This window comes from Lotus japonicus, chromosome 1, assembly GCF_012489685.1.
Source record: "Lotus japonicus ecotype B-129 chromosome 1, LjGifu_v1.2".
Taxonomy (NCBI): domain Eukaryota; kingdom Viridiplantae; phylum Streptophyta; class Magnoliopsida; order Fabales; family Fabaceae; genus Lotus; species Lotus japonicus.
Window position 1 is genome coordinate 35,184,622 of NC_080041.1, and position 8,756 is coordinate 35,193,377.

The 8,756-nt window shown below is 37.2% G+C and overlaps 1 pseudogene; it reads right to left on the minus strand.

Moving 5' to 3' along the window:
• Positions 1-297: 297 nt before the first annotated feature.
• On the minus strand, positions 298-1,910 carry LOC130733884 (uncharacterized; annotated as a pseudogene).
• Positions 1,911-8,756: the final 6,846 nt, after the last annotated feature.

An 8,756-nucleotide genomic window follows, 5' to 3' on the forward strand; every position in this document is an offset into this window, starting at 1 on the left:
AACCGTTTATTCTAGGTTTCTTGAGCTATCAGGGTTTTGGTTTCGGCAAACCTCCGAGAATTAGAATCGGACGTTCGTAAATTCCAGGGTTTCGTATCGAAACGCTTAACATGGAAGGATTAAGAGAAGTTCTAACATTTCTCTGAAGATTTTTGGAATTAGTTTCCATCGTGTCTTTAAGTGCAAATTAGTCGTTTACTAATGTTTTCACCCTAAGGCGGAAGTGAATGAACTCGTGCTATAGCCTATAACGACTATATAACTATTCTTAACCATTTCCTGAACTTTCTTCTTCATAATATTAATCCAAACATTAAACACAAGTCAAGTTCCTCTCACGCTTACAAATAATCCTATGCGTGAGTTGGAAATTAATTATTTATTTAATTCTAAAATCTTGGGTCTTACACAAATCATATCAACAAAAGAATAATTACAACGACAGAAACAACGACCATAAACAGTGACCGCAAAACACGACAACAAACAACGATCGTAAACAACGACGACAAGCAACAACCGCAAACAACGCGGAGCCTCTCAGTCACATTAGGCACTTAGCTTCAAGGAAAATAACAACAACTTCAAAACCTACTCCAACAGTAACGACCATTGGAGGATGCGTACACTGAATTGGTCGAACGAGCTTACCGAACAACGTGATCAGAGCTTGAGTTGTTATTATCACAACATAAATACCAAGGTCAAACACAACCATAGCCACCAAACGTTGAACGCAACGCCTATCACTATCTTTCCCACTGCTACCCCTCGGATGATCATCTCTGAAGACAGTGTCTCGTTAAAAACTTACTAGGAAAAACCCTGTGGGAAATAACCCTAGTAAGGAAAAATAGTACACACATCAACAAGAGAGTCAACACCCTTTCAAGCAAATCGACCATCTTTGTATGGCTTCCAAAAACCGCTGCCAGCTGCGCGCAAATGCTGCCTCCTTTTAAAACGATTTGAATCAAACAAAACAAGCAACACAAAATCAATTAGATAAACATAATTTACAAAAAAAAACAAAACAAAATTGAAGAGCAAGAGTAAAAAAGATAGTGGTGTCGGCTTGTGGCCGAAGATGAAGGCGGTGGTTCCGGCGGCATGGAGATGACATAGACGATGTCAACATGTCTATTGGAGAAGGTGAAGTAGATGTTGCGTAACCCATACTCAATCAAATTCCTGACACGTGCTCTACATAATCATTTGCTCTCAGCATCAAACAGATCTGCTACCAGGTAGAAGCCGTGAGCAAAAGCCCCAGCCAACACATCAGTAAACACACTATCTCTCACAGCAGATTTATGCTGCAGCATTGCTCGAACTAGAGGGAGAACATGAGCATATATAAGAGGAAGAAGGAACTAAATATGGGCTCTGTTATTCTTCTTCTTCCTCACAACAGGTTCTTGGTTGAAAGGATCAAAAGAATCGGACAGCGGTGCCAAGGCGAAATTGACGGCTGGTCCGACTCTGGTTTGCCATTAATGAGAGAAGCCTCGATCCCTCTCCTCGCCTCCAAGGTCCATATCACGACCATCGGCAGCCATAACGAACAACAGAGTCGCACCAGGGACGGAGGAAGCAACGAAGATAACAAAGCTGCTAGGGTGAACGAAACCAACGAGATAAACATCATAAATTTATTAATATATTATATATAGATAATTGAAATTTATATGTTTTATTTTGATAAATGCATAATATGTTACTTAAATGAGTGTATATAAAACTGAAAGACAATGTAATATCACCAACAAAAGGTGAACATTGTTATCAAAATTCAAGGTAACATTTGGTAATAGAACTGAACCTGCATTAATAGGGGACTCAAATCCGAGATCTGAGCTTAATCTAGAAAAATCACGTGCCAATTGATCTACAGGTTTAGTGGTTGTCATGTTTAACATTTGTTTGAGTATAGAATATATTAATATCAATGAAATAAAATATTATATTATATATATACATATATAAATTTTAAAAATCATCATATAAAAGCTTCAAAACTGCTATTTTTATTTTATAATATTATTTTATCACTAAATTTATAAAAGAAGCACCAAATTTTTAAAAACATGCATAACTTATGATTATTAAAATAGTTAAACTCATAATACTTCTATGACTAATATTAATTTGTAATAATATTTATATGTATAAGGCTCTACGAGGGTTCTTACTCTTAGTGAGGCTTTGTTGCAAGGTCTTTCCTCTTGAGGTGTTTTTTTTTTGTTTTGCTGGTTTTTTCCTTGGGTGTTTTAGTGTTGCGGGATGTTTTCGTGTTTTTTCGGGGTGCCTTCTGGTTTTCCTTTGTTGGATCTGGCTGGTTTTTTGTCGCTTTTTAGCTATAGCGCGACTTGAGAGTACTCATCTCTTCCTATTTGCTATATGAATATATATATATATATATATATATATATATATATATCTTTTATCTTTCTAAAAAAAATTTAGATGTACAAGCATTGTAAACATCTTTTTTTGACAGTCATCGTAAACATCTTAAACATCTAGTTTAGGGTCCAATCTCTAAGTGATGTATATGAAGAAGAATTTGTTGGGATAGATCCGTTTGTAAATCCTCATATAACAAAAATCCTCTTTTAATTTTCCATCCTCGTATTGTATTTTAAAATAATTTTAGTGAAACATTGTCGTGAGGATCTAGTTGTAAAAATAAAATAATTCAATTAAATATAATTAAACTATAAAGATTTAATTAGAAATTAGATATCAATTTTTTTCAAGTCCCGTATTATTTATTTATTTAAAAAATACATTCAAATAATGAAATGACAGATCTCAACAAGTGGTTGACTCAAGTATGCTTAATTTTTCTTAAACAAAAAGTTTGAATTTTTGATATGGAAATATAAAACGCATCTGAAGAGCTAGTCAGCCTATAAACAAGTTCTCATTGTACGTCCCCAAATGATAACTCAAGTGGTAAGAGTAAGAGATATGTGGGTTGGGTGGGGGAGGTCCAAGGAGGATGCAATTTATCTTTCTGATGTATAAAAAATAATAAACCCTCATTGTATCTATTCATAACATCCTTTTGAACTTTTTTTAACAAGTTTCTCAAGTAATCTTAAAATAAGTCTTTTTTTTTACATCGGAAAGAAAAATTGCATCATCGAGAGATTGACCCCTGCATCTTCCTCTTCTCAACTCATATGTCCACCATCTCTTACGACTTGAGCTATCTTTTTTTGTACATTTATGCGATTAACCGTTATTGCTATAAGCATTTAATTAAATTGTTCACGTTCTAGTTTAATTTCCTTTTATCTTTCAAGGATAAAACTAATAATTTATATAAAATACACTCAGTTCTTCAAGGTTTGTCATAATGGCACTTGATCTCATTCTTAATTATATGAAATATACACTTCACCTCACTCTCTTTCAACTTTTGCGAATGAATGTTCGAATTTGTCACAAAATCCAAATAAAAGATGTTTTTTGCCGCAAAAGTTGGAACTAATTTAAATCATCCTATTTTAGTTATGGTTTATGTTACCATCTATAAAATTCGTCAATAATTAAAAATATTTGTTAAATTTTGTATGTATTAGTGACAAGTTTTGGAGATGGAAACAATTTCAGCGCTAAAATAGACAAATTTAATTTAATGATAACTTTTGTGACGGAAAGTATCACTTTATTATTTTGTGACCGTTTCTACTTTCTAATATTCTATGGCAAAATTTAAAAAGAGTAGAGTGAAGTGTAGAGTTTATATAAAAATGCAGTGAACAGAGTGGAGGAAAAGTTTTGGTTCATCATTTGATTATCATAGGCCAGGACCAGATGGTTTTAACTTTACATTTTTCAGGGAATTTTGGCATTTGATTAAGGAGGAAATCATGCAGATGTTTGAGGAGTTTTATGAGGGGGGGAAGCTGGTGAAGGGTCTCAATGCTGGTTTTATTGCACTAATACCAAAAAGACAAACCCCAGAGATGGTGACGGATTACAGACTGATTAGTCTTATTGGGAGCATTTATAAATTGCTTGCAAAAGTGTTGGCTGCTCGCCTACAAGGAGTGATGCCTTATTTGTTGTCTGAGAATCAGTTCTCATTCACTAAGGGTCGTCAAATAGCAGATTGTCTTTTAATTGGTAATGAGGTAGTGGATACTATGCTGAGCAGTGGTCGTGGTGGATTTCTTTTGAAATTAGATTTTGCAAAGGCGTATGATAATATAGAATGGGATTTTCTGATGAATATGATGGAGGACCTTGGGTTTGGACCTCGCTGGAGATGCTGGATTCATTCATGTGTGTCCACCGCTACTCTGGCAGTACTTGTGAATGGGTCGCCCACAGAGTTTTTTGAAATTGAAAAGGGCCTCAGGCAAGGGGATCCCCTATCCCCATTGCTCTTTAATTTGTGTGTTCAAGGTTTATCAGTAATGTGGAATCGGTTAGCTATTCGTGAGAGACCTTGCGGGGTTGTGTTGGGTCCAGGTGTTTGTCTTAATCATCTGCAGTTTGCAGATGATACACTAGTTTTTTGTGATCCTGAGTGTGCTCAGATGGAGGAGCTCTTTGATGTTATGACAGCTTTTCTATGGGGGTCTGGCTTGAAGTTAAACTATGCGAAATCAGAGTTGGTTGGGTGTAATGTGGATTCTGCAATAGTAAACCAATTAGCGGTGGAGCTTGGGGTGGTGGTGGGGACACTTCCATTGCCATACCTGGGTTCGGTTTTGGGGGGTGATCCACGTAGGAGGGGTTTTTGGGCTCCAGTGATTGAAAAGGTGAGGGTTGCGCTGGCCTCTTAGGGGTCCAACTCGGTGTCCCTCAGTGGGAGGTTGGTGGTACTACGTTCTGTTGCTAGTGCCATTCCCATATATCATATGGCAGTATACAAAGCACCACTTGGAGTGGTGGCAGATATTGAGAAACTGATGAGGTGCTTTCTTTGGGGTAGATCTGGTGGGGGGAGGAGAATTGCTTGGGTGGCATGGGAGCAAGTTTGTAAGGGAAAGGAGATTGGGGGGTTGGGTGTGGAATTTTTGAAGTTTAGAAACAAGGCTATGTTGTTAAAGTGGGCATGGCGGTTTGGTCAAGAACCTGAGGCTCTATGGAGAAGAGTTTTATGTGCAAAGTATGGATTAAATTCCATTCCCTTGGTCCTGCATCGGGTGCTTGAGGGGTTGCGACATCCATCCCGTTATATGTTTGATATTGTCAACGTGGTTCTTGAGGATAGTGTGCTTGGAAAAACCTTCAGGGATCAATGCTTTTGTGTGGTGGGGGATGGATTGCGTATTAGCTTTTGGCGGGATCCGTGGGTGGCGTCTAAAACGCTAGCAGTGCTTTACCCTAGATTTTATGCTATGGCGTCGAATCAAGATATAATGGTGTCGGAGGCAGGTGTATTTTCGAATTTGGGTTGGGAATGGAACCTGGGTTTTCGGAGACGATTTTTTGGGTGGGAAGAGCAGGTTTATGATGAACTTATTGCTCGGTGCAATGGTGTGGTGCCTAGTAGGGAGAAGGATTCGTTAATATGGTTGGGAGACACCAACGGGAGGTACACAGTGAAGACGTTTTGTATGGAGGTTGAACTTCAGTTATATGGTCCTCCTAGTTGGGTGGTGCCATCATGTGTTAAGAAGCTTGCGCCCCAAAAGGTTGTCTTATTCTTGTGGCAGGCAGCTGAGAATAGGGTGGCAGTCATGGTGAACTTGCATAATCGGGGGGTTTTAGTTGACGCCGAAGCAGTGTGTGTGTTGTGTGGCCAAGCAGAGGAATCAGTGACACATTTGATATTGGTATGCAAATTTGCATGGGTGCTATGGAGCAAAGTTTTACTGCGGGAAGGAGTTGTGTGGTGTGTACCAGCATCTATTTTGTCACTGTTGAAGGAATGGGATTCACTCAGGAAGGGGTCGGACTTGGTTTTGTGGAGGTTGATACCGTATGCCCTGGCTTGGTCTGTTTGGATGGCACGTAATGGTTTAATTTTTAAGGGGGAAGAGGTTTCAGTTGAAACTGTGTGGGATATTCACATAACACGTATGTATTGGTGGATTAAAGCGGGGAAACCTCATTGCTCCTTTAGTTTGTGTGATTTCCTTCAAAATTTTGGTGCGGTTACGGTGGGTCAGCGAGTGGAGCGATGTCGACAGGACGTGTGGACTTGCCCGCCAGAAGGAATTCTTAAGTGGAACGTGGATGGCGCAGCAAGGGGTGCCCCGGGCATGGGGGGTATCGGTGGGGTGGTGCGGGATGCCACGGGGGAGATTCGTGGTTTCTTTTCCATGTCTCTTGGTGTGGTGTTTGCGTATGAGGCGGAGGTCAAGGCCATTCGAACGGCTCTGGAGTTCAGTAAGGAGTTTGGACTCAGTCGTGTGGTGGTGGAGAGTGACTCAACGCTCGCGGTGGGGTGGGTGAGCAAGAGGGCCAATCGTCCATGGAAGCTTCTTAATGATCTCCATATGATTGATATATTGCGTAACGAGGTTGAGTGCCTTCGGATCTATCATGTTTTCAGGGAGATTAACTGTCAACCTGATTTCTTGGCCAAGACAGGCTGTGATCGTAACGAGCCTTTGTGGGTGTGGTGTTCACGTTGATTGGAACCCTGGTTGAAAGGGGGGTTTATGCTGAATCCCAACAGCGTTTTCTTTCTTTTTTTGTATTTGCATTTGCAGGTTCTCAATGGGGCGCTCAAGTTGAGGATGCTAGGCAGCGGTGATGCGGATGTGCCATGTTAAGCTCTAGCAGAGGAATAGTTCTCTTACAATTCATGGTGTGTGGAGGCGTATTTCTGTTCGTAAAGTGTCTAGCAATTCGAGGGTTCAAATGTCTATCTTGGGCGTGTTTTTTAAGTCAAGTGCAGGGAGTTTCCAAACAGCTCAAGATCTTGTTACTTTGATAACCAAAAGTGCCTATGGTATATAAGTGTTTTGCAGGTAGTCTGTCTTGATAAACTGGGTATATATATAGGCTTAGTACAAAGGTTGTAATGGGATGTGTGTTATCTGATATGAATCGGGAACAAAGTATTTGATGTTGTTGATTGCTTTGGGTTTGAGTACTCTTTTTCCTTACTAGGTTTTTTCCCATTGGGTTTTTCTTAGTAAGGTTTTAATGAGGCTCATTCCTTTGGCTCGGCTTGGTTCCCCAGGGGGTTTTAGTTTTGGGGGTGTTTTGATCTTATAGCCTTACCTTGAGAGGGGTGTTCTTTTGGAAACTTTTACTCTATCAATAATATTTTTGTTTTCAAAAAAATAAAAATGCAGTGAATTGTTCATTTTGATAAATCTAAAAGGTTTAGTGTCTAATTTATATATCTTTCATAACAAAAATGAACAATGAACCTATATTTCCGAAGTTGAGCTGACTATTCACTCTGTAATTAATCTGTTTCATCTAGAGCTCGGACTACTCATCCGTAGCTTGAACGTGGCTATGAGCAAGGGATATTGACATATTGTCTGTTGTATTGAGCTATAATTTGTTTGGATTAGGTGCTTCACTATTATGTATTGGCTATCTACTGCTTCACTATTATGACATATATTTTTCAAGTTGAAGTTTAAATTATATTTACTATATTATTTAATATTCCATCAATTTAATCTAACCGCACAATTATGATTTACTGATTTATATTCGCTGTTCAATGCATGGGTAAAAACACTAGTTTAAATATGAAAATAAAATTTGAGAAAAAACAATTAACATATATAATAAAGTTTAACATGAGTGCAAACAAAAGGATAATTTGTAACAAACAAAAAACAAAAGTATAATTGTGGCTTTTTACAATGGTAATCTTAAATGGTGCCAATTTTTTTTTTAAATTACAGAAGGCTAGTATATATGCTGATGACGGCTCTTACAAGGCAAAAATATTTTTAATGATTTTTATAAAAATAGATTTCATTCAATTACAATACTCATATAAATGGATAATTATTATTTTTTATGATTCATTTTTATCATATAAAATATACTTTATGATGATTTAATGTTAGTTAAATTTAATTTAATTTCTTAACATTTTATGTTAATAAATAATTTTTTATATTATATATTATTAAATTTATATGTTTAAATATTACTGGTTCGATCACGATTCAACCGCGGTTGAGTTATTGAACTGTGAACTAATACCTTCAACGGTTCAACAATCGGTTCAATTTTAGAAATATTGAATTTTTTAGTACAATTTTCCCTTTTTTCAAGTTCTTGACAGGAAAACAAAGTAAGGCATGACAATATCGATTCTCGCACATGCACTAGGGTAGCGTTTGGTGACGGAACGGAACAGGACAGAACAGAACGGAACGGGACAGAACAGGATGTAACAGGACAATAATGTTCTATGTGTTGTGTTTGGTAACTCCAAGTCAATAGAACAGAACCATGATTTTAATTACATATATAACCTTACATGTTTAATATTTGATTGAGTAAAACAAATTGAACTCAATTGAACATTTTGTATAGAAACCGTTTGCTATTGCTTACTTCATGAAATAATCATTTATTTCTTTAAAATAATCACTTATATATTGTTTAAGTTGTTTCAGTATGCTATTGAAAAAAGCAGAAACCTAATTATCTATTTAAGCTATTTTAAGTGCGTTTGTTTAGATTAAAAAATATTGAATTTTAACTATAGGTTTTTTAAGAGATTTTGAGAAAAGCATAAGTTGATTCGTGTTTGACTGCTATAATTAAAATCACTTTTTTTTTATCTCCCCTCATCTATCATCATA